At 33.7% G+C, this 27,963-nt stretch overlaps 1 long non-coding RNA gene across 1 annotated transcript; it reads left to right on the forward strand.

Annotated features, from left to right (window-relative positions):
• The first annotated feature begins 1,317 nt into the window (after positions 1-1,317).
• Positions 1,318-27,930, forward strand: LOC143684884 (uncharacterized). The gene is made up of 4 exons (XR_013176235.1): positions 1,318-1,499; positions 21,952-22,087; positions 22,266-22,415; positions 27,718-27,930. It is a non-coding gene; the product is annotated as an uncharacterized LOC143684884 (long non-coding RNA).
• The last annotated feature ends 33 nt before the right edge of the window (positions 27,931-27,963 follow it).

Here is a 27,963-nt window from a genome sequence, read left to right on the forward strand (position 1 = left end):
GATGTCCATCAAAAAGATAGTGGTTAAGGTAAAAAGAGGAATACTGAAGAGTAGTAAATACCCACGAGTGACAGCTACACAGAACAACAAGATTGCTCTCAAATGATGTTTTGGAAAAAAAGGAGAGACAAGAATAAGATTACATTAGGATTCCATTTACATAAAATTAACAAAATTTAGATGTTTAAGTAAACTTTTTACATGTAAGCTTAGTTGACAGTCTTTGTAAAGAAATGCAAGTGAATATTTACCATAAATAGTGACTAACTTTTGAAGAGAAAGAAGGTAATGCTTGAAAGGGACCATGAGGGGTGCTTCTTGGCCCTGCTAGCAATGTTCTATTGCTTGATCTGGGAGGTGTTTCTTCTTTGATAAGTCATTAAGCTTTACATGGAAGATTTACAATTAAGAAAAACTTGTTAAGTTGAATGAGAAAATTCGATTAAAGGTCCCATGACAGAATCAATAAAGTTGCTTCTTCAGAATCAATAAAGAACCTGCTCATTGTGAATTACTATTAAGTAATTATTTCTTTATAAATTATAAAATGCCAGGTTGTAAACATGGATAAACACAAAGAAACTAAAATCATAAGCATTAATATAGAGAGCTATGTACAATTTTTTAAAATAAGAACTTTCAATATAGTAGAATGCCAATTCATGAAGAAATAATTTTGAATTTTGTATAGTTTTATTCAAAATATCAGTCTTTTTTCTTAAAAATGAAACAATAAAATTTATGTAAAATAATATCTCCATTGCAACACCCAAGAAAATGATGGAAGTGGAAAGTCACGATGGAGATTGAAATGACAAAATATGTATTTTGAAAATGTGCTACAGTTTGATTTCAACTCTGTTTCTGAAACAGGTATAAGTTTATAGAAATCAATGCAACTTTATGTAAAATTTTAGCTAAATAGGAGAGTATTATTTCAAGTCAATATGGAAATCACTGTTCATTAAGTAAATAATATGCAAATGATATTGCAAAGATCAATCAGCTAACTCTGTGGGAACAAAAAAGAATCCTTACAAAGAATCAACACCCTAATATATTTGACATGAATAAAAGATTTTATTCATGTTAAAGCAAACCATTAAACTGAACTTCAGATTATGTGGAGTATCAGCAGACAAACATTCATGTTAGCACAACCAACAGAGCAGAATACACTGGAGAAATTCCAAGTATGAAGACAATGGAGAGCTGTTGAGGCAATAAGGGCTCTAGGGCCTAAGAATATAGACAAGAACCTCTGAAATGTGAGAACACTCCCAAGAGACAGTTTCACATATGGGTATTTGCCAAGAGCAGGACGTCATGAGTTAGTATCATCAGTGGGGGCAGGTAAAGGAGTAGAGTTCTTGCAAAGGACTCAAATACTTGGCCAGCGCCTTCTTCTTTCCCTAGAAAAACACTGCAGCTGCATGAAATCTGAGACTAACTACCTAAACAGAAAGCTACTCTGAAGATCATAGACTGTTGGCAGTTCGGTAAGTCAAAGAACAGTGCTCAAGGCATGGTGGTGCAGGACGGAGGTTTTAAGTAGAAACCACAGTAGGGCTAGGGAGGACAAGTAAGTCTAATTAATGCCAAAATCTTCCCTCTCTTGAGTCCAATGTCATAATATTAAGATGATTAGGTACTACTCTTTCTCACTATGGAGGGATGTGTGAACTCTTGTGGGAGAAAAAAAAATTCATCTGAAAACTTTGTATTTTTCTATATATAGTTTCTGGAATTTAATAAAGAATGAATGTGCTTGCCAAAGGTAAAAGAAAGCAAGCATTTCAGCAAAACAATAGAAAAAATCTATACAAACACATCTTTGGGTGTTCCAGAAACTGTGAAGAATTATGAAATAAGAACTAGTGTTCATATGTTCAACTGAACAAGATGTAGAAATTTGATTAAAAAGAGAATTTCACAGATAATCTAGAAAACTATAAAATAAATAAAATTATATATGAGTTCCAGGACTGATGGCATATTTGAAATTAATGAATCATGAGAAATTTCTGAAGTAAGCATAATTGAAGACCCAGCTTGAGAGGAGAAAGGATGGAGCAGAAACAATATTTGAAGTGTTAATTACTGAGAATTTTACAAAATCATGTAAAGGTGTCTACCATATTCAAGAACATAAACACACCGACAGGACGATGACATATAAAGCCATTGTTATTGGACACATCATAGTAAGACTGTCAAAAAAGAAAAAAAGACAGAGACACAAGGAAACGCCTAAAAAAAGCAAGACAGTGAAGATCCAGTACCTATAATGAAGTAACAAAATGGCATGCCTGATTTCTTAACAACAAAGTCAGAAGACAATGAAACAGCATTTTTCTGAAAATGAAAGAAAATAAGGTCCAATTATTGTTCTACTATCAGAAAAATATCCTTCAAAAAGTAATGTCAAAGATATTTTCAGATCAAAAAAGATATAATTTGTCACATACTGAAAATAAATATAATTTGTCTGCATAAATGAAATCATATATGTAGAAATAAATGCAGAAATTCAGTAAGGAATAAACACCAGAAATTGGCATGTAAATATGAGGGAGAATATATATGCATGAAAATAATGGTATTAATATCTGGAGTTTCACATGTATGTAGATTTAAAAGGTATTTAAAAGGTACAATCATGCAAACATAAAAAGGAAAACTGAGTGAATGTGTTTGATCGGTCTAGCATTCCAGGGGAATGTAGTAATTATTTTATTAGATTATAATATGTTAAGGATACATTATATAATCTTTAAGGCAAACCTTAAAACAAAAGGAAAGAATCGATAACTAGCAATATAAAAGAGGAGAAACATAATAATATGTATTTGTTTAACCCGAAAGAAGGCTGAGAGATAAAACAGGAAGGTCAAGCATAGAACAAATATATAATGATTGGAAAATGATATATCATGCAAACATGAATGAAAAGAAAGTTGGTGTAGCTACACTAATAGTAAACAAAGTATAATTTAAGCAAGCAGAAATACTATACATGAAAATAATTTGCTAATGATAAAGACCTCAATTAATTGCCAACTATACAAGTTTAAATCTTAATTCACCACCAAAATGCAGAATTAAAGTTTATAAAAGAAAAATGATAGATCTAAAAAGAGAAATAGATACATCTGTAATCAAAGTAGAAAATGTTTTTTACTCTCTTTTCAAAGACAGATATAGAAAGCAAACAAAGAAAAGCAAGAATTTTATAGTAGAGAGAACAGGAATAACCATGTTGAAATGATGTGATATACCTTTTAAAATTAAAATTAAAATTTACTTTATATTTTTACAACACCCTTCCCCATCTCCCATTTTCCTCTGCCCAGTAACCCCTAGTCTGCTTTCTATCTCTGTGGATTTGCTCTTTCTAGTCATCTCTTGTGAGTGATGTGTTTATTTTTGTCCTTATTTGTCTTCTCCACTTCACTATATATAACGTATTCCAGGTTCTTCCATGTTGTAGCTTTCTCACAGCTTCATTTTTCTTATGACAAATAATATTCCATTGTGTGAATGTATAAGTTTTAAATTTTAATTTAAATTTAAATTTAAATTTTGATGAAAGCAAAGTATTTATTGTTTGTTTGTGTGTGTGTGTGTGTGTGTGTGTGTGTGTGTGTGTGTGTGTGTGTGTGTGTGTGTCTCATGCTTTTGTGTCATATCAAAGATCCATTGTGGGATTTCAGATCATGAAGATTTCCCTTTTGTTATCTTCTATGAGTTTTATAGCTTTAGCTCATACCTTTAAGTTTAAGCTTGGTCCACTTAGAGTAAATTTTTGTCTATGCTGTGAAGTAGGGTTCTACCTTCATTATTTTGCCAGTGGCTATACACTTTTCCCAATACCTTTTGTTGAAGAGACTTTCCCCTCACTGCATATTTATTTAGTAGCTTTGTAAAAAAATCAAGGCCATAGTTTTGTGGTTCTGTTTCTTGACTTTCAATTCTGATCCACTGATCAATTTTTCTGCCTTTCTGCCAGTACCACACTGTTTACATCACCGTCTTTTATAACCCATGTGTACCCCTAATTATTTTTAATGTGCATTTATTATACATTGAAATAATTTTATATTTTATCACCGATAACTTGTTGAATTTATCCTTTGCCTAATTTCAAAATATGGTCTTAAGATGTTTCTTACCAGCTTAGAAGAGTTTTATATATTAGGAATATTAAGACATTGTCAAATTAACAAATTAATATATTATTTGTTACTTTTCAAGATATGCAACTGATGAAATGATGACATATTTCCACATTTTGAAATATTCAGCACCTATTAAAATAATTGTATGAAAATCATTAATAAAATATGACATTAATGAGAAAAATTATATAAAATTATAGGTATATATTTCCAGTATTTAAAATATATCAATAGATTTGTATATATATAGTATAGGTATAAATGCATATAAAATATTAAAAATGTTTATGTCTGTGTTGTAGGGTTATTCATTTTTACATTCCCTTATGTCTTTGCAAATAAATATAACATTTTTATAGTCAGAAAAATCAATGAATTGAATATAAATTGGGATGTGAACCCTCCAACCCAGTTCTGCTTTTTCAAGAGTGCTTCTGTATTTAGGGCCCTTTGCAGTAGCTTATAAAATTAGAGTCTTGGTTTTTTCTTTCCTGCAAAAACATTGCTTGAATTTTAACAGGGATTGCATTATATTTGTATATAGCTTTGGGTGATATTGACATATTAACTCTTCCAATCCATGAGCATGAGTATCTTCACTTTCTGAATATGTAGCTACCAGGAAACTTAAACAGAGATAGAGAAAGCCACAGACGGAGCAGCCAGAAACTGCACAATCAATGAAATCTGGAAGAGAAGGGAGAGACCAGAAAATGCTGCCCTCCACCTTGCTATGTGACAGGTTAAAGACCAAGGATCCCTGACAGTCAGACTGTGGAATTTCACAGTCTTTGGGGAGAAAGCACAGCCTTTATGATGCCTTGATTTGCACTTCTATCTTAACCTCATGAGGTAATAATTTCCCTCTGTTTAAGACAAACCATTGCATGGCATTTGCTTGAGCAAGAAGTCAAGGAAACCCTGAAACAGTGGGTAAATAACTTTACTAAATCATATGTTCTTTGAGCCAGAAATTCCCCCTTAGGAATGAATCCTAAGAACAAAACAAAGAAAGGAGATTCAAAATATGTAGCCACCAGGATGTTCTTTCCATTACAATATTAGTAGAAACCACTAACTTTTCAAGATGTGCAACTGATGAAATGATGACATATTTCCACATTTTGAAACATTCAGCACCTATTAAAATAATTGTATGGAAAATCATTAATAAAGCATGATGTTAATGAGAAAAATTACATAAAATTATAGGTATATATTTCCAGTATTTAAAATATAGCAATAGATTTGTATGTATATAGTATTATATTAGCAATGTTTATGTCTGTGTTGTAGGATTATTCATTTTTACATACCCTTATTTCTTTGCAAATAAATATAATATTTTTATAATCAGAAAAATCAGTGAATTAAATATAAAACTGACAAGCAGTATTTGTTGCAAATAATATATTAATTTGTTAATTTGACAATGTCTTAATATTCCTAATACATAAAACTCTTCTAAGCTGGTAAGAAATACCTTAAGATCATATTTTGAAATTAGGCAAAGAATACAATTCAACAAGTTATTGGTGATAAAATATAAAATTATTTCAATGTGCAATAAAACCACATTAAAAATAATTAGGGGTACATATGGGTTATAAAATTAAATTTTACATAAAAACTGTAAATACTGGCAATGTAGAGTAACATAGGCATTCATACGTGGGGAGTAAAAACCTGAATTTACATAGCTCTTTACAGTTTGACAATATATATTAAAACCTTTAAAGACTTTCTTTCTTATTAATCTGAAAGCTACACATTTATAAATTTATCCTAAGGAGATAATGCAAAATGCTACCAGAATTTTACATGCAAAGATAGCTCTTGCCATAATATTTTCAACAGCAAACATCTAATCTCTACATTAATGCATCACAAACTTAAAGTTCACTTATACCCATTCCCATAAAAAAACAGAAATTGCATTTTAATAGTAGAATTCATTCTCCACACCATGCAATGTTACAAGAAAAACTGTTAATTTAGAAATTACTAAAAATAATTGAATATTTTAAAATCATCCCAAATATGCAAAGTAAACACACACATACACAAAGACAAGAAAAAAATAACTAATTTATTATTTCTACTTGTGGAATACAAATAAACAGCTATTTATTTCTTTTTCTATTGTTTTCTTAATTTTTCTATAAACATTTCTATAAAAAATGAAAAGGTAGTTCTTTAACATACAGATACAATTTAGTGTTTAAAAATATATCAAGTACTCTGTAATATTTCTATTTGAAATGGGCAATATTTAATCATATTAAATATTCACTAAGAAGTAGCTTGCATAATTAAAAACAAAATTTTGGCATGTTTTCTCAATGTTTGAATTGGATGAGATAATTAGATATTATTCTTATGAGGAATAGATACGTCTTAATAGACAAGTCCTATAAAGATATATGGAGAAACTGTATTTATACAGCAATGTGCTTTGTAATTTTAAATTAAAATATTACAGAGAAAAATCACAATAGATTTAGAATGTCAACATCTTCAAATATAGATCATACTCCAGAATGACATACTTCATGCTGGTTTTTTAGTCACAACTCATGCACTTTGTTTAATTTTGCCATCATTAGGCATTGTAAGACAAAGAATATCAAGCACTACTAAATGTGCTTTAGGTCATATTTTCATTTAAACATATAGAGTAGCATTGTACATGCTTATATAATACAAAATCAAATTATACAAAATACTTACCCATATAAAGTGCTAATGTCAGTGAAGATAGCTCGAACTTTCTAGAAAAGCATCCGAAATGCGTTGTGAAAACAAACCTTTTCGTTATAAAATTTCCTTTAACATTTATACTTCAAGTCTCTGGCAAAGATTTCCTCAGATTAATGCTATTTCCTAGTTAATGCTATAAATATTTTAATTATTATTGTCTACAACTTTTAGATGCTGTTTGTTTAAACCATTTTTTCTTTTTACATCTTAGTTTTGGTGATCTCTATTGCCTGTCTTCAAATTCACCAATTTTCCCCCAGCTATCTTGAATGTATTGATTGGTCAATGAACACACATCTTTATTTCTGATACTCTATTTCTAGTATTTCCATTTGACACATTTTATAATTTTCATCTTTCTGCTGTAAGTTCCCATATTTGCATATATGCTATCCACCATTTCCCCTAAATCTTTTAACAAATTATGCATAGTTATTCTAAATCTTTGTCTGATAATTGTGATATCTGAGTCATCTCTAAAACTAGTTCTGCTGATTCCTTTGTTTCTTAGTAATAGGTTGTTTTATTCTTGCTTTTTTAGTGGCTCAAAATATTTTACTGAATTTTAGGAATCGTGTAGAAAAGAATGAAGTACACAGAATTTTCACTTGAAATGGGCCTGTCTTTTCTTTGGTAAGACATTACAATGTGTGTGTGTGTCTGTGTGTGTGTGTGTATACAACTAGTAAGAGAGTTGAGATAGGTTTAAGATTTGTAGTTGCAATGGTTATCTTTGTCCCCCTATAGTCTTTATAGTTTCTAAAATACCTGTGTTTATGGTGGGGTGCCAGAAAGTTTTCCCTGATGAGTTTTGTTCTTCCCTTAGCTCTTATCTGTCCGTTTATGCCTATGTCACAAAGAATGAGTTTCTCTTCATTTTCTTGCCTTACCCTATGAGTGAATGATTGTCACATTGTAATCATTGCTTATTTGACTGTTAGGGGAAGGCAGGGGTGGTTATCAGTTGTCCCGGTCCATCTCCTTACTTTGGCAAGGCCTGGCTCCAATTGTAGAGCTTTTTCATTGTTTCTTCCCTTCTTTCCTGGGAAACTGAGCTTAGCCTTCTATTTTTGGCAGGACTTTTATTGGGAGAGAGTTCCCTACTTCTTTCTAATGTATTGGTATAGATTATTCATCACAGTAGCATTTCCTGTCCCTTCCCTAAGTGTAGAGTGATTTTTATATTATCATTCCCCAGCAACAATGGATCTTTATGGTGTCTCGAGGTGGTAAAGTTTTCTGCTCAACCCCTAGATGCTTAATTTGACTGCTCCCTATGAGAGAGGGATTTGTGTGGAGGAATTTCATGATTTTCCTGCTAGGGCAGTTGATCCCCTCTTGCTTGTCTGCTCCACAGAAGTAGACCTCTCTGGTCTTCCTTCCCTGTCCCCTACCTTTCTTACAAAGATACAATGGAGGTCCAAGGAAAATGTTTGTGAGTGAGAGGAAACTCTCTTTGTGTCTGGGTGACTGCAGTTTCTTTACTGTCATACTAACATACATACAGTATTTAGCAAAGCATTGGAATTTTAGCTGATTCTTCTTTACCTGTGTTTTATGACAGCCAATCCTCACTTCTTTGTTTTGCTTCTGGTTTGCCACTTTGCACATCTTTGCAAGGACCTGTCCCTCTGCAGATTTCAGAACAGGTTATGATTTTGTAATTTATTCAGCATTATTTCACTGGAGCATTGTAATATAGTTACACAGTTTCTAGAGCTCTGCTTCCTAGGATGAAGTGAGACCAGAGACTAATTTTTTTTAGAATCTATGTTGGGTTTTAATTATAGTAGATTCATCCACAAGGATGTATTCATTAATCTCTCGGGATCTTATTTATTCCAATATTAGAATAGGGTGGGATAATTTCCCATGAGATATCTATGTTTTATAGCTGTTTTTAAAATAAACAAATATAGTGTTGCTTACAAAAATATCTACAGTATGATGTAAGGCTGAAAAAAGAGAAAACTTCAATTGCAAAAGGGTAATAAGGCAAAGCATATCATAAAATCTTATATAATTTTAAAACATTGAATGAAATATGTTCTCAAGAAATAAACAAACCATTTTCTCAGGAAAGAAACATATATATTTGATGGGAAATTATTCCCTTGAGAACTCATAAAAGAGGGAAATTGTGATACGGTAGACAACACCTTAAACAGCATCCCAAAGATAAGCACGAGTTTTATGCAAATACATCTTCTTAGATATCCTCTATGGAAGTTGAGAGCTTCATGTTAAGCCTGCAATAAGTAAAGGTAGAATATCAAGTAATTGAAATCCCCATAAAACCAAACCCCACCCAAAATTCTTGTAGTATCTCTCTTTCTTGATCTGAGAATAAAGTATGGAATACAGAGAAGAAGGGGGCAAGGAAAGTATGAGGTATATGACTCAAGTTGCTCTTGGTAGATATGTTAGTTGATAATGGAGATTTAGGAAATATTGCTGAGGATTTACATATACTATAAGGAAGTTTGTGTGTGTGCATGTGTGTATATTAAGAACTTAGACTAGGATGTAGGCTATTCTATGATGTCAATTGGAGAAAATAAAAATTTCATAGATTCTTACAAAATAAAACATTCTAAAATGTGAAAACTGAAATATGCAAGCATCTCAATTTTGCATTATTAGAGAATACTGATTCAATATGCAGGAAGAGTCAATACTTTCCACCAATTCACGGAAATAAGACCTGGCAGCCCTGATGACTGATAATATGAAATTAAACTTGGTGTTGGAAAACTTCAGGACAGGACATAATATATTTGAAAACTGTTTTGCAATCTCTGTAAATGTATATATTTGAATTGGTCTTCAAATATGGTACTATGTCAATATTAGAGTCTCCTTTATATGTTCAACAATCTATCTGCTCCCTCATCTTCTATGTCTTCTCCCATGATCACTCTAATAGAACTGGGATCTTCTATGACAAAATGAAGTAGTTTATTTTTACAATGCACAAATGCATGCCTTACAGGAATTTATTTTCTATGTGTGAGGTGGGCACAAAGAACTTTATCTGTTCCACGTTGGCTGGAATATACCCTTCCATGGAGATACAGCAATAGAGAAATCTGACACCTTTTTGATATTATACTTTTTCTGATAACAAATGAAGTTATCATTAGCAAATGTTCAAATGATAGTGACATCCAAATTTTAAATTGACACCAGTTGATCATGTTTGCTTGAGAAGAATCTATAAGAACCATGCAGGCCAATTTATGTGACATTTGGTAAGATGATAGCTTAAAATTTAAGCCATAGTTGGTAACCATCTCAGTGATGGGTCTCACGCCTTTCTGTTGAAATAGCAAATGAAGTTATAGAACAATGAGGTTTAAATTGCATTCAAAAAGGATTTTTTTTTTTTTTTTTTTTTGCTATTTCTCTTCTACCTCTAAAGTAAATTGTGAAATAATTAAGCACCTAGGATAAGGCCAGATGCCCAAAGCATTATTCTTTAAAACTGCACATTTACTTTATAAACTATAAGTCTTTCAACTTTCACTCAGAGGAAAACTTAAATTCAACACATTCAGTCAAGTATTTCTGGAAGAAGGAAATGAAAATTAGCATATTCCTGATATTACACTTTCGAAATGGAAGCTTTCTCTATAATTTCAGAATGGGTGAATGTCCAATGACCACAAATCAGTATTTGACATGAAATAGGATTGCTATAGAAGTATTGGAGAAAGTCATTTCTATTAGGCAAAGTTCTGACAATAGATTTCATCCAGATGGCAGTTTAGAAATTCAGTTCCTATAGTTTCCAATTACTAGCTGCATCTCAAATACTACAGATAAGCTTGAAAATCCCAGAACACTTTGGCATGTTATTAAAATCCTAGGTAAAATAGTTATATCCATCATACCTGACCTAGCTTGAATAGCTATGGAGAGGAATAACTTAAATGTTGAAGAATCCATTTTTAACTGAACTGATAATATTAATAGAACATCACCACATACTACAAAAATATGAGTTGTAGTAATTCCCAAGGCTTAAAGCAAAAAAAAAAAAAAATGAGGATTTTCTTACATGGAGGAAATAAGATGTGCTGCTATGGAATGCAGTGTTTTGGGCATGATGCCAAGAATAAACAGTCTAAACACCATGGAGGGAGTTGTTGAATGGTGCTCCAAAGGAACTCAGGCTCAGGCACAATAGAAACTTTCAGCAAATGACCACTTTCTTATTTACACAGCATGAAGGGTCCGAAAGAAGAAAGGAAGAGATCCTATTGTGGTTTCCCCTGGCAAGGTCAATTGCTAGGGTCAGAGTCCGTGGAAGGCAGCACCATACAACCTGCTTCCCTTGGAGAGTTGAGATAAATCTGTGCCTTCTGAGGCAGGTGTTTATATAACCCAGGGGATAAACCCTGCCATTGAGTGTCCTGGCCTGATAAGTAGCTGGAAATGTTTCTTCTAGCTTTCAGGTTTAAGGTAAGGTCAGGTCTTTTCATTAGAACTTACATGTCCCCCCAGAATGGAAACGTGGAAACATCTCAACACAATAGAAAAGTGGGGAGAATAAACTGGGGAAGGTGACCACCTGTGTCCAGTATTTCCCCAACAAGCTCTGGTGTCAGGAGGTTAAAGATCCAGATGTAAGGACAATAGAGACCCACATATCTAGGAATTTCATTGCCTTTTATTTCTTTCAGCTTCTTGAACTTTCAATAATTTATTTATTTTTTTTCTTTTGCGAGAAGAACACAGTTGAGTGTTTCCTTTAGGGTCCATAGGTGAACATTTTATTCATCTGTTATTTGTCTGAAAATTCATTTATTTCACCCTTGTTCTGGAAATATATTTGTTCTGGGTTTGAAATACCAGGTTGACAGTTATATGTTTTCTGGCACCATTATTTACTAGCTTTTTTTGATAAGGTAGGATGTCAGACTTAGAAGTGTTCCCATGGAGATAAAAGTTTTTGGTCCTTGTCAGCACTCCCTTTCTCTCTTTATCTATTTATTTTAACTTTTTAATTTCTTGGTATCAATTTCTTTTTATTTATCTTGCCTAGGGATGGTCTGAGCTTTTCGAAACTTTGACTCAATATCTTCTATTAGTTTCAGAAACTTCTCAGTCATTGATTTTTCCAATCTTACATCTGCCCCAATTTCAATCATCTCTCCTTTTGGGATTCTAAGTACATATATGTAGCATTTTTTCCTTAGAGCCTCTATATTTTTTACTCTTCCTTTTGTATTTTGTATCTTGTTCATTAATTCTGCATTATGGTTATTTTCTTCTAACCTAGGTGAATTAAATTTACAATAACTCTATCTGCAGAATTTTTTAATTTCAGTGCTTTTTTTTGTTGCTCTCTATTTTCTATTCAGATTATTTTTATAACCTAATTTTCTGGCATATTTCTTAATATTGTCTTTAATCTTTCTAAATATAATAAGAAGTTCCTGTTTTCCTTCTCTGTTTTTAATATCCCTTTTACTTTATAATCTCAGTAGAGAGCAAATCAATGTACTTGATAATTTCATAACTCTATAAATCATCTTTGATTCAAAGGGGTTATAAAATTTAAATTTTCAGATTTTTAAAAACTGATTATAATTTAAAAATCTACAGAATAGAGACTATGGGATACAAATAAAGCAGCATCCACAGAAAATTCTCAGCTTAAATATTTATGGCAATACAAATGAAAGAAAATTAAGGAATAAAATTCCCAATTCAAAAAGTTTAAGGAGTGTCTTAACAACCTGGGGTCTACCTTAACAGAGTTCTACAACCTGGTGCCTTAAAACAAGAGAAATTTTCTTCTCATATTTCTGGAGGCTAAGAGACTGAAAAACAGGTGTTAGCAGAGACATGCTCTCTGGAGCCTGTAAAGAAGATACTAGCCTCTTCTAGTTTCTGGCACTTGCCAGTGATCTTTGGAGTTTCTGCGTGTGCAGGTGCAGCACTACCAGCTCAGCCTCTGTTGTCGCAGGGCTTTCTCCCACGTGTCTGTCGTAATTTTCCTCTTCTTCCAAGGACACCAGTCGTATCTGTTTAGGTCCTACCCTAATCTAGTTGGGCCTCATCTTAACTAATCATATCTTCAAATACCTTATTTACAAATAACTTTGCATTCCTGGGCTGGGGTTAGGACTTAAACATGTCTTTTTGGGGACACAATTCAATCCAAAACAGGGTGCAAAATGAAATTAAGCAGAAGAAGGAATTAGAAGGGCAAAATGAGAAAATAACAAGGAAGAAAAGAAAAACATGGTAGGGCTACAAAACAAATCAAAATGCTGGTCCTTGAAACTTTTGACAAAACAGATGTGTCATTATATAACATATCAAAATAAAAATGGTAAAATACAAATGCCAACATAAGTGGAAAACAATGATGATAACAGGGAAATGTTCAAAATAGAAGATTAACTTGAATAGGTCTTTGAAAATAAGTTTGTAAATATAAATGAAATGGATAATCTCCTAGGAAATTACAGTATACTGAAATTGACTCTGACTAGATAAGGCCACCCTTGAGAGACATTGAGAGCCTTTTCCATGGACTTGCACAACATATAACCAGGCCAAGATTTTTTCTCAAGGAAATCATATAAACCCTTGCAAGACAGACAGTTCCATTGATATATAAATTGTTCCAGAGAAGAGAAAAAATGCAGAAACATTTATCTTATTGTAATGAAGTAAATGTAATAACACTCCAATCTGATGAAGACAGCAAAAGAAAACATTTCAGATATATCATGCTTCCATATCGAAACGTAAAATTACTAAGTAAAATATATACAGAGAAAATTCAATAGAGTATTAAATGATTCACCAAGATAAAGAGGGATTTATTTCAGGAATATAAAAATGACTCAATATTAGGGAACCATTAAAATAATTCATGTATTTATGCATCTAGGAAAATTTTCTTGTGAATACCTCAGTAGAACTGAATAAGCCTTCAAAATTTTAAACACTCATTCAAGATTAAGACACTCGATAAAATGGAAATTTAAGAGCAACTCTTTATCACCACAAAATATGTGATTTACCTTGTTCAAAGTCCAAGAACTTTCTTAATGTGAAAATGCTGGGGATTTTCCATATATACATCTTAAAGAGAAAGGATATCCATTATGATTTAACATAATTTGGGAGAAGTTTGCATTTATAACCATTAGAACAGAATATTTAAATCTCTTATAAATTAATAATCCAATAATGTATCTGAAAATTCCCAGGGAGATGGCAGAGTAGGGTAGGCTGGATTCACACCTGCTCCATAGAACAAGATCAGGGATGGGGATAAAATGACCAGGGCTTGCAGTCTTGGTGGGTGAGTGACAGAAGAGGGTTTTCAGTATTTCATAGGAAGGAAAGAGGCAAGGAGAGAGGGACAGGGAGAGCAGGATGGGTCTGATTGACCATGACCCCCATTGGGGGCAGACAGTGAAGCATGGGGAAGTGTTATCTGAGGGAACTGGCCATTCCTCTGCTCCCGCCTGTCCAAACTTCCTGACTAAGGAATCCCAAAATGGCTTCTCAGCTAGCAGGGTCCATGGGGAGCACAGAGCTCTGGTCATCCAATGTGAAATGCTGTGCACCTGGACACTGGAATCAGTTGACTGACTGGGTGCTACAAATAGCTGTCCTGTCAGGTGTGGTGATGGGCAGTTCTGCCAGGCACTGGGTACTGTGGTCAGCTTCTCTGCCAGATCCTGTGATTGGCCGTCCTGTCCCACATGCTTGTACTGGCCATTCTAGCACTGCACACCAGGAGCCGCCCTCCTGCCATGCATAACGTCGTCTCAGCTGGCCACTGCAGTCACAGAGGGGTGGGTCTGAGAGGAGATGGTGCATCAGGAGCACCACTGCTGGACTGAAGCTATAAGTGCAATCTGGTAAACTCCCTGCCTGCCAAGGACATTTTTTTAACGTATATTTTTGCTTATTCATATTATTATTTGTTTTTCTTTATATATTTTTATTTTTTAAGTTACTTTTTAAATTTTTTCTTTCTTCTATGGGTACATCTCTGAGTTTACTCCCAGTATATCTTGGGGTAACTCTTTATGACTTCAGGATTACTATTGCTGAGGTATGGTTTTTAATATTTATTTATTTGATACTGAAAAAGCTTTCAATAAAATTCTGCATCTTATCCTGATAAAAACACCTCAAAATGTAGGAATTGAAGGAAGCTCCCTGAATATCATAAAGGGTATATATGAAAAATCCTTAGCTGGCACCATACTTAATGATGAGAGATTGAAAGCATTCCCCCTAAGGTTGGAAATGAGACAAGGATGCCCATTGTCACTACTACTATTCAACATTGTACTGGAGCAATTTAGACAGGAGAAAGAAATAAAGGGTATCCAAATAGGGAAGGAAGAAGTAAAACTTTCATTATTTGCATATGACATGATCCTATACTTTGAAAAGCCTGAGAAATCTATGAAAAGGTTACTTGAACTAATGTACAAATTCAGCAAAGTGGCAGGATACAAGATTAATGTAAAAACTCAGTAGTGTTTCTATATACAAGGAAGGACCTATCTATAGAGACAATTAAGGAAACAATTCCATTCAAAATAGTGACCAAAAAAAATCAGATATCTAGCAATAAACCTAACCAGGGATGTCAAGGACTTGTACATAGGAAACTACAAAACATCACTAAAAATAATTAAAAATGACCTAAATAAGTGGAAAGACCTTTCATGCTCATAGGAAGAAATGCTGAATGTCATTAAGATGTCAATTCTATCCAAATTGATCTACACTTTTAATGCAATAACAATTAAAATCTCCACAACCTACTTTGAAGACTTGAAAAAGCTAGTTATCAAATTCATTTGGAAGGGAAAGAGATCCTAAATAGCTTAAGATATTAAAAAAGAAAAGAAAAGTGGGACAACATTACCTAAATTTAAAGCTTACTATGGAGTCACAGTATTCAAAGCAGTATGGTACTTCACAAAGATAGATGCATTGACTAATGGAATCAAATCAAGAGTGTGGAGATAGACCACCAAATCTATGGACAATAAGGCCCCCAAATCCGTGAACTGGGACAGAATGGTCTTTTCAATAAATGGGCATGGGAGAATTGAATATCAATAGTAAAAAGAATGAACGAGGACCCCTATCTAAACCTATACAAAAATTAATTCAAAATGGGTTAAAGTCCTAACTTTAAGAGTGAGTAACATAAAATTTCTAGAAGAAAAATTTCTAGTAACATAAAATTTAAGTTCTAGCTATGAAAGATAGCTTCTTAAACTATAGACCTAGGCACAAGAAGTGAAAGGAAAATAGATAAATGAGAACTCAAAACCAAAATCTTCTGTGCCTCAAAGGACTTTGTCAAGAAGGTGAAGAGCCATCAATTCAATGGAAAAAAATATTAGGAAACTACATATAGGCTAAAGGCTTGATATCCTGTGTATAGAAAGAAATAATACAACTCAATAATAAAAGAGCAAACAACTCAATTATAAAATGGGCAGATGATATGAAAGACACTTTTCTGAAGGGTAAATATAAATGCTAAAAAGCACATGAAATATTCATTTTCATTAGCTATAATGGGAACGCAAATCAAAACAATGATATATCACCTTATACCTGTAAGAGTGGCTATTATTAAACAAACACACTACAAATGTTGGAGAGAATGTGGAGGAATTGGAACACTTATGCACTTTTGGTGGGAATGTATAATGGTGCAGTCACTGTAAAAACAGTTTGGTGATTCCTCAGAAAAATTAAATATTTATTGTCCTATGATCCAGCAATATTAATACTCCATATGCTGGCCTGAAAGGATTATGTGCCCTAGAAAATCCATGGTTTAATTATGATCCAATCTTGTAGGAGCAACCATTTCTTTTAATCCCTATTCAATAATGTAGGCTGGAATATTTTGATTAGATTATCTCCACAGCGATGTGACACACAAAATTGTGGGTATTAACTTTTGATTAGAGGGAGAGGTGACTCCACCCATTCCAGGTGGGTCTTGAATAGTTTACTGAGATCTTTTAAAAGAGGAAACATTTTGGAGAGAGCAAGAGAGTCACAAGAGAACAGAGCTATGAGAACCACGAAAGCCCACATAGCCAGAGATCTTTGGAGATGAAGAAGGAAAATGCCCCTGAGGGAGTTTCATGAAACAAGAAGCCTTGAGAGAAAGCCTTGAAAGAGATGTTGCCATGTTCACCATGTGCCTTTCCAGTTGAGAGAGAAATCCTAAATGTCATCAACCTTCTTGAACCAAGGTATCTTTCCCTTGATGCCTTAGATTGGACATTTCTATAACTTTGCTTTAATTGGGACATTTTCACGGCCATATAACTGTAAACTTGCAACTTAATAAATTTCTGCTTTTAAAGGCCATTCCATTTCTGGCATATTGTATTACATCAGCTAGCAAACTAGAACACTTGGTATATGCCCAGAAGAGCTGAAGGCAATGACATGAACAGATATTTGCACCCAATATTCATAGTGGCACTATTCACAATTGCCAAAAGATGGAAACAATCCAAGTTGCTACCAACAGATGAGTAGATAAACAAAATGTGATATATACAGGAAATGGAATACTACGTAGAAGTAAGACAAAATGTGGTCCCAAGTGTATCACAATGGGATGAAGCTTGAGGACATAATAATGAGTAAAATAAGGCAGACACAAAAGAACAGATAATATATTACTTCACTATTATGATTCTGGTAAATACAGTTTTAGAGGTTGCACTGTAGAATATAGCAGACCTAGAGGTACACAGAAACTAGAAACAAGGGAAAAGCCACCCAATGAGGTTGAATTTAAAAGCAAGGGATGAATAGAAGTGATGGTAACTAATTAGTGGGGTTTTAAGTAACATTGCCATTTTGAAGGTGACTATGATTGAAAGGATAAATAGTGCCATGTAACCCACTGATTAAATCTACAATTATAAATAAGTACTTGCATGAGCTATATCAAAGTTTTAATATTGGACAAGGAGTCAACAGTAGAGGGGTGTAGAGGGAAACTAAAATTTCATGCTATGGCTTATAACAGGAAGACATCAATAGTACCATAGCACTACCAGGGGCAGCCATTTGTGAGTAAAGGGCAAGAGATGAGCAGTAGTTTTGATGTGATATTTAGTGACGCTGTGTCTCCATGGACAAATGAACATTTTCAAAAATTGAGAGTGCTGCTAAATGTACAGCCAAGTGAGGATACTGTAAGGCATGGATTGTTTACTTTGACCCTTGTCCACAAAGCCCAATAGATGGAGGGAGTCAAAGAGTACAATGACTGAGAAGAATGGTGAACCATGATCCGTTTATGACGTAATATGGTGTGCAAAAAGGAGGGATGTTGATAGCACACAATGAACTGAATAAACGTTGGGAATAATGTGTTGTGCAAAATAAGACAGAAACAAAGTAAAAATATGCTAAAGTCTCTTTCAGAACATACTTATAGGAAAATTGGAGCCAAGATTCTAAGCACTTTTAGTAGTTACACATAGTCTGAAGTTGTGAGTATATTTCTAGATTGTGAGACACTGAATTATATGTGTATCAGCTGGTATTTACCTTGAACTTTGAGTAACTCTGTGATACCTAAGACCCAGAAATGGAGTGCTAAGACTAGGAGGGCCAGGCTTAGCTATATAAAATAACAGTTAAAGTAACTGAAAATCTCAATTAGATATAAAAGTGAAGCTAATCTGGCTGGGACTGAGGTAAATGAGAATACAGGGTAAAAGACGGTAATGTTTGAACTCCAGACCTCCACCTACTGTATGAGACCAAACGCAAGGAAGTTTATTGTGTCTGAAACATAAACTCTCTGATACATGCAATCTAAACCAGCCTGCATGCTTAGTTCATTTAAACAACCCAATCCCCTGCAGTTCAGAACAGGTATAAGACCTTGCAATTCTGTATAACTTAAGGCAATAGCTGTATACAACCCAGACTACGGTGGACTTATAATTAAAAGTATTGGTAGGGTCCCCTGAGAGTCTGAAGGAAAAAAAAAAAATGGAACTATTCAACTTTCCCATCTAGGAAACCTTGAGTTCCCTCTTAACCATTGGGAACTCCCAAGAAAATAGGCCAAAGTTTTTATTTTGAGGCTTGCCCTTATAAAAATTATTTCTGTTGTGGAGAAGCTAAGACCATAATGAGGCCTAAGTGTTGCTTCAAGGAAATCTATTTTTCTTTTGTTGCTCAGATGTGGACTCTCTCTCTATGCTCAACTCTGCAAGGAAAATTATTACCTCCCCCTATCCCTGCTACATGGTACATGACATTCAAGAGTGAAAACCTCCCTGACAATGTGGGACATGACTCCCAGGGATGAGTCTGGTACTGGCACCATGGGGTCAACAATACCTTCCTGATCAAAAGAGGGAAAAGAAATGTAATAAAATAAGACATCAGTGACCAAGAGAGATTAAATAGAGTCAAGAGGCTATCCTGGAGGCTATTCTTATGCAAATTTATGTTAAATAGGGTTAATTGTCATGGTTTACTAAACCCCAACCAATATCTTCCTGTTAAATCTTAAGAACCCTTAGGCCTCAAACTGAGACTTTATAAAAGTGTCATGCACTAAGTTTGTTTTTCTGGAAACTAACATTTCCAGAGAGTTCCTAGATCAGATAAATCCTAAAACCCAGAGGGACCAGCTCTTCAAGAATATCAACTAATTATAGTCCCCATCCTTTAGTGTCAACATCTCTTGTCAGCATCAAAAAATCAGAATTGACATTGCTAAAGATTCCTTAGATTGAAAGAAGGAACAAAGGGGAAGGAGTCATAATGGAGAGAATGGGATTTAACAAACAAATATGACTCCTGAATCACTATTTTGATATATCTTTCGGCCTCCAGTGTTTTGGAGCTACTAGAAGGTAAAATCTCAAAACATGAAATGGTAACCCATAAAAAACTCTGAAATCTGTTCTGTAACTACTTATTGAATTGTACTTTGAAAATTATTGCTTTCTCTTTCTTTATTTTGTATATTTATTATATTTCACAATAAAACATGCTTAAAATATTATATCTGGGACAAAACTGAAATTATAAATGAAAAATTTCATCTAACAATTTCAAAAATTCAACAAACATTAGTGAATTTCACATATTCCCCCATCCCATATCCCACAAAAATGGATCCAAACTAATTTGCTGACATGTACTAAGAAAATTACTTTCACTATGAAAACAAAAACTAAAAAAAAAATCAGGGATCAAAAAAGCATAATAAGATATGTCCAAAATTTATACAATAAAACTTGAAATGCCCTCAAAATACGCAAAAACAGAGAAGAAATGGCAACACATACCTTATTTTGGATTATATACTTTCATAAAGTTGTAAAATATTGGAAGACAGAAATATTTAAAATCAATTATCTAAATTTCCACCTTAAGAAGCTAAGAAATGATGAAGAAACTAAACCTATATTGAGTAGAAGGAAATCAGTCCTCAAATTAAAATAATAAATTATTGGAACTGGAAAATAATAGGAATATTTACAATCAAACATATATTTGTGAAAAAAATTGATAAAACTGATAAACACATAGTTGGACAAATCAGGAAAAAAGAGAAACATACAAGTTGCCAACATTATTGATGAAAGAGGAAACATTACCATATATCTCAAATTCTAAACTGCTAATGAGGAAATATTGTGAATAACTTTTACCAATAAATTTGATACTTCAACAAAACAGGCATATGCAGTCAAGAACAAGCAGAACAAAACTGGATAAAAGCATAAATTCTCAATAGACATATACTTACTAAATAAACTATATTCGTAAATGAAATCTTTCCCATAATAAAAATCCCAGGCCAAGATGCTTTTAGCGGTGAATAATATAAACAGTTAAGTAAATAATGCCAACTTTATACTGGGAGGTAGTTAAAATGGAAAATTTTGAAATATATATATTTTACCACAATAAAAAGTTCATATATATATTATATATACACTCCTATGCATACTCATACATTACATATATACATTCATATATATGTATATATAAATGTGTAACAAAAGCAGAGAAGCTTTGTAACTATTGTCAGAAAGAGGTGATGGAAGAAGGACTCAACCTTTGCTGCTAGCTTTGAAGAGGAAGGCAGTGAATTTCTGGTAAAGGGATGTGGGTGGTCTCAAGCAGCTGACAATAGCCCTCAGCTGACAGCTAGCAAGGAAAGTCCAGCCTTAGTCCTACAACAGTAAGAACCTGAATTCTGTCGGCAATCTTAATGATCAAGGAATCAGGTAATTTCCTAGGGTTCTCTGAAAGAAGCACAACATAGACACCTTGAATTTAGCCTGAGACTGTGTTGGGCTTCTGACTTACATTATATGATAACAAATTTGGGCTTTTGAAGCTGCTCAATGTGGTAATTTGCTATGACAACAAAAGAAATGTAACACAAGCATGTCTGAAGAAAACTACAGTAAACATCATACGTAAAGGAAGATATTGAACATAAGTTATTTAGACTGAAAATAACACAAGGATGTCTGACCTCTCCATTTCATTAAATATTTTACTAGATTTCTTACAAAGTGCAATTAGACAAGAAAAAGAAATATCCATATTAGAAAAAGTACAACTGTATTCATTCAGATATATGGCTGTCTAGATACAAAATGCTAAGGAAACTACCAAATGAAAAAAACAAAAACTGAATTTCTTGTTCTAGCATCGATGATAATAAAAATAAATTTAAAAACATTATCATTTCAAAAATGAAAAGGTGAGCCACTGATTGGTAGTAGCTGGAGTCACTGGGAGTTCTCTGCATAAGACAAAGAACTGCTATTCAGAATATATCTTGAACCCTTACAATTCAATAATAACAAAAGTAACCCAATAAAAATAGGATAAATTATTAATTTAATTATTGGCTTTTGAAATACATTTTATTAATTAGAAATTGCACAAAAATGATAAATATGTATGTATATTCAAATTTTCTTAGCACATGTTAAAGGAAATGAGAAATTAAAACAAGAATGAGACACTGTGCCAAACCCAATAGGATGTCTGAAGTTTGGAAGACTGGAAGCCATGTGTTAGAAAGGATGTAGAGCAACTGGAACTCCCATACATTGCTGGTGAGACCATAAAATTATACACATATTTTAGCAAACAGTTTGGCAATTGATTCTAAAGTTCAGTATAAACTACCCAAATGACCCAACTTTTACATTTCTAGTTATTTGATGTAGATAAATGAAAACTTATGTTTATGAACGGAAGCCTAATTGAAAACAATCTGATATCCCTCAATAGGTGAATGGATAAACATGCTGTGCTATATTCATACAACAGAATACTTCTCAAAATTAAAATATGGAAAAACACTGATGAATCCAGCAACAATATCCTTGGACACAAAAGAGTATATTTGTTTGATACCATTTGAATGAACTTCAAGAACAGGTAAACAATAATTTGATATACAATAAAGTATTTAGAAAAAAATCAGTAACATTTTTATATAATAGGGAGTTGATTGTTACAAAGGAAGATAAACCATCCAGCATAGTAACAAAAAATAAAATACCCAGGAAAACATAATAGGAAATGTGTAGAATATCTGTGGAAGATTTTTAGAAAATATTTTTGAAAGACAGAAAATAGTCTTGAACAAAGGCCATAATATTTTTAGTTCTTGGATGAAATGACTCAACTTGATAAAGATTTCAATTCTAATAAATTTTATTAATCTTAATAAAACTTTTCTTCTAGAGATGGATACATTTATTCTATTGATGACATGGATAAATACATATGCAAGAATATAGAGGGATATTCTAAAAACCATGCAGATAAATCTTGGAGTTTACATAGTAGGTTTTTTGTGATTGTTAAATGTGTCATAATTTTAAATTCTTTATATTGTAGGATAGAGAAAAGAAGTAAAAATATTGATAACACTGGTGTGTTTTGTTTGCTAGCTGCTGGAATGAGATATACCAGAACTGGAGAGGCTTTTTAAAAAGGGAAATATAATAAGTTAGAAGTTTACAGTTCTATGCCCATGAACGTGTCCAAACCAAGGCAGCCAGGAAAATAAACTTTAATTCAAGGAAGGCTGATGAGCCAGTAACACCTTTGTAAGCTGGGTAGTCATGTGGCTGGCATCTGACAGTCCTTTGCTCCTGGGCTCCATTGCTTTAGACCTCTGTTCCTGTGGGGGTTCCTCACTTTGTTTCTCCAGGGCTGGCCTTCAACTCTTGGCTTCTCTTGGCTCTTTCCAGGTTCTGGCTTGCTTAACATTTCATGGTGATGTCTGCTGGGATCCAAGCATCTCCAAACATCTATGTCTGTGTCCTCCATGTGCCTTCATCTTTATCAGCTCTGTGGTAAAGTTTATGTTGGCTCTGAGGCTTCCGTTGTTTCTCTCACTTCTGTTGTGAGGTTTCTGTTCACTATGTCATTCCTGACATTTCTCCAAAATGTTTCCCTTTAAAAGTCTCTAGTAAACTAATCAACACCCACCCAGAATGGGTGGAGTCACATCTCATTCTTGTCAAAAGTCACATTCAAGATTAGGTGAGCCACATCTCCATAGAGATAATCTAATCAAAAGTTTCCAATGTACATTATTGAATCAGGATTAAAAGAAAAATTGTTTCCACAAGATTGGATCAGAATTAAAAACATGGTTTTACTAGGGTACAAAATAATTTCAAACTGGCACATTTCATTATCTGGATGCTAAAAAAGACAAGTTTATTCCATATTCAAGACATATTCACTCAATCACAATATCTCAAAAGCCTTAAACCATTTCGGTAACAATACAAATACAATACAAAGTTAAAACCAGTCCAAAATTGTATCAAAGTCGGCTAAAGACATGTTCTTTTCTAATGCAAAAATTTTATTCTGGCTCTGGACCTGTAAAACTCAGAACCTGTTATCTGCTGCTAATATACAAAGGAGGGCAGTCATAGGATATATGTTTCCATTTCCATAGGGAGACATTGGAAGGAACACAGGGGTCACCAGAACCATGCAGTTCCTAAAACTTGCAGGGCAAACCCCAATTAGATTTCAAAATCTTAAAGTCATTTATCCTTGGAGCTTTAGAAGGAAGCAGTTCCATTCTTTCCAAGGGTCTAGGCAGTGGCTTTGCTCTCTCCAAAAACTGGGGTGGTTGCAATTTGGGGGGACATTGGGGAGATCACCTTTTTCTAGGCTCCACCCTCTCCAAGCTTTGGGGAAGTACCTGGGATCTCTGTTATCTCCAGGGCACACACTCAATCCCTCTGAAACAGTTGTGTGGCAGCCAGACTTCCCCAATTGTCAGTTTATGTTCTCCACCCTCTCCAGTGCATGGGGTGGTGCAGCTCTTCATGAGCCACAAAGCCAAAGGCTTTTCCTCTGCTCCTGGGGCAAACTCATCCTCTCCACATATATGGGTGGGTCCACTCTCCTGGCCCAAGGCTTCTTGGCTTGAGACCTTAGCTTCCAAAGTTGTCACTCCATGAACTCCAATTTGTCTCTTTTCTGTCTCTCTTTGTCCAAACTGGCATTGGCTCCATTTACACCATCAGTCTCTTCAAAGTATTCCAGGCCATCTTCATCAAGCTCCTCACAGTTCTCCAAAATCTTCCTTTTACCCATTTAAAAAGCTGTTGCAACATGTTTACTATTTGCAAACTGCAGCAGTACCCTACTTCTCTGGTACCAAAATCTGTTTTAGTCTGCCAGAACTGCAGAATACAACACACCAGAGAAGGATCAATTTTTAAGAAAGTGATTCATGAAGTTAAAAATTCATAGTTCTTCAGAGGAAAGGCATCTAACTTTCATCTGACGTTCTCTGTTACATGGGAAGGCACATGGTGATGTGTGCCAGCCTTCTCTCCAGGCTTCTTTAATGGCTTCTCTGGGGTTCAGTCCATTCTGTTGGCTCTCTCCAAAATGTTTCCCCTTTTAAACTCTCTAGTAAAATAATCAAGACCCTCCCATATTGGGTGGGGTCACATTTCCTTCTAATCGAACATCACACCCAAGATTTGGTGTGCCATATCTCTGTGGAGATAATCTAATCAAAGGTTTCAAACATATGTTATTGAATCAGGATTAAAAGAATGGTTGCTCCCACAAGATTGGATCAGAATTAAAATGTGGCTTTTCTAGGGCACATAAGAATTTTAAACCAGTACACCTGGTAACCAGTGTTTTCACTATAGAAAGGAGGAACAAATATAGAATGTGGAAATATAAGGAAGAATCCTAGAATGTTGGATTTGAATTAGAGGTGTCAGTATGAATGCATGAATTTTAAAATTATGCTTTTTGCTCTGTTGAATGAAAGCTTAGAAGCAAGGGCAATCAATTTAATGAGAACCAGATATTGGATTATAAATATCTTTTCATTTAAGAAGGAACTAGAACTCCTTGGAGAAATGCTTGATTACAGAATTGAGGCAGGAAAAATACAATGTGAACACAGAACATTTTGTAGGTCAAGAAAGCAAGAATAATGAAATTTTTCTTTGCAGACTAATGTCAAAGCAGCACTATATGCATTAGCCCCAAACTTTTAACAGCCCCAGAGTCCATCAATAGTTGAGTGCACAATCATTACTAGGTTAAATTTTAAAACAGCTCAATAAATAGTAGAATTATCACCCCTTTCATTCAACCAAGACACTTAATATCCCTCTTGTCTTTGTATACGATAGATTATTCTGAGATGCCGTCCCTCTTTGCAATCTCCCCATTGCAACCTGCACTGATTGTGAAACAATGGCCAATAAAATAACATCCCACATCCCATTGCTTTGCATCTTTCCTTTACTCACTTCTCTTTTTGCGAATTTGCCATCCTATGGGCTTCCATAGTTCTAATAAAGTCTTGACACCTTAATCTTACCTCAAACTCTGTTTAAGCTAAGACAGTGTATTTTCAAATAGACTTGATTTTGCCAAGTAGTTGGTTATGTGGTTAGAACAATTGCACTTCCTATTGCAAATAGGAGAATTCTGTTTACTCCACATGCTTGAACAGCACTTGTTATCATCAGCTCTGTAATTTTAGCTAATATGGTTTATGTTTAGATTTCTCAAATAAACAATGATGCTAAGCATCTTTTCATATACATGTGGTCATTTGGAGAACCTTGTTAGAGAAGTGCCTGCTCAAGTGTTTATGCCGTTTTTAATGGCTTGTGCCTTTGAAATTGATTTTTGGTAGTCACATTTTCAGGTTATAAACCCTTTATAGATATGTGCACTATAACTATTGTATCCCATTCTATAGCTTTCCTTTTCTTACTGGTGTCATTGTTAAAAGAAATCCAAAATTTTAATATAATCTAGTTGACATTTATTTATATTGACTAATGCTTATTTTTTTCCTATTTACGTAACCAAAAGTCATGGTGATAATCTTCTATGTGTACTACTAAAGTCCTCAAAGTTTTGTCTTTAGAATTTAGACCCAGATTTGGGAATTGACTTTTTTTATATGGTATGTGGTAGGAGTCAAGATTCCTATATGGGTATCCAATGGAGCTCGTATTTATTAAAAAACAAAACAAAACACAACAAAACTTTTTTGCTACTGATCTATAGTGTCACCTTCGTTATAAGTTCAGATAACCTAACCAGGACCAATCAAAGAAAGGTATATGGAGGCACTTTCTATTTAAATGACTGAGCATCAAAGTTGTAGAGAAAAATCTTTAAATCAGCCAAAGAAATCTGCACATAAATGACCACTGTCTTATCAGAAGCAATAGGGATCAGAAGACAAGAATACATTTTTATAGTACTAAAAGACAGACAAAATTATCAGCCCAGAAGTAAATATCCTGTGAAAATATCCTCTAAGAATGAAGGTGAAATAAACACATTTTCAGATAAGTAAATTAGTCACCAGTTGGCCTGCCCTACAAGAGATACTAAAAATGATCATTTAGACTGTGAGAAAATTATACTAGATAATAACTTAGAAGGCAAGAAAAGAGAACAATAGAAATGATAAATATATGTATAAATGTCCAAAACCATTTTCATCTTAAATTATTTAGAATAATATGACTATTTGATACGTTTGGCAAATGTAGCATAAATAATAGGAGCCATGAATAAATGAACCTGGAAATTATAAGGTTTTTACATTTTATGGGAAATGATGCAAAATACTCTAAACTGGGAAAACTTAGGCACATATATATAATCTCTCAAGTAACCCAACAAACTAATGTAAAGACACACAGATTTTTTTTAAATAAGAAATTAAATGGAATTTTTAAGTACCTGATATATAAAGTGTGTGCAATTACAATGGGAGAAATGAAAGAACTGTGTTTTGAGACGTGTATAGCTCCATGGTTTGTAAGACTAAATATATTTAAGTTATCAATTATCTGAAAAAAATGAATTATAGTTTCAATCAAATTCTAATTAAATACTCTAACAAAGTATTTCGTGAAATTTAACAACTTTTTATTAAAATTTATATATAAGTGAAAATATTAAGAATAATTGACACATACTTGAAACACAACAAGTGGAAAGTCACTTAACCAGATATTAAGACTAAACATAACACTATAGTAATCAATATGGTATGATTTTAATGTGAGAAGAGACAAATAGATTAAGGAAACAGAACACAAAGGCCAGAACCAGACCCCCTGCACGCGGTTATACTCAGAGGTGGCACTAAAGAGCAGTGTGTAAGGAAGAGTCACTTCAATATTTGTTGGTTGGACGACAGGTTTCCCATGCATAAGAAGAAGGAAGAGAAGGAGAAGGGCAAGAAGAAGAAGAGAAACAGGAAGTAAGAGAAGGAGGAAGCGGAGGAGGAGGAGAAGAAGAAATTTGATCTGTACTCTGTATGGAAATATCTTCAGGTGGACTACAGAATTGACTATTAAAGTCAAAATTATAAAGGTGTTAGATCATACTGTATCCTAGGATGATTAGGATCTTGGAGTATATAAAGTTTTCTTAATAAAGAAAA

The sequence above is a fragment of the Tamandua tetradactyla genome, chromosome 1 (genome assembly GCF_023851605.1).
Source record: "Tamandua tetradactyla isolate mTamTet1 chromosome 1, mTamTet1.pri, whole genome shotgun sequence".
Classification (NCBI taxonomy): Eukaryota; Metazoa; Chordata; class Mammalia; order Pilosa; family Myrmecophagidae; genus Tamandua; species Tamandua tetradactyla.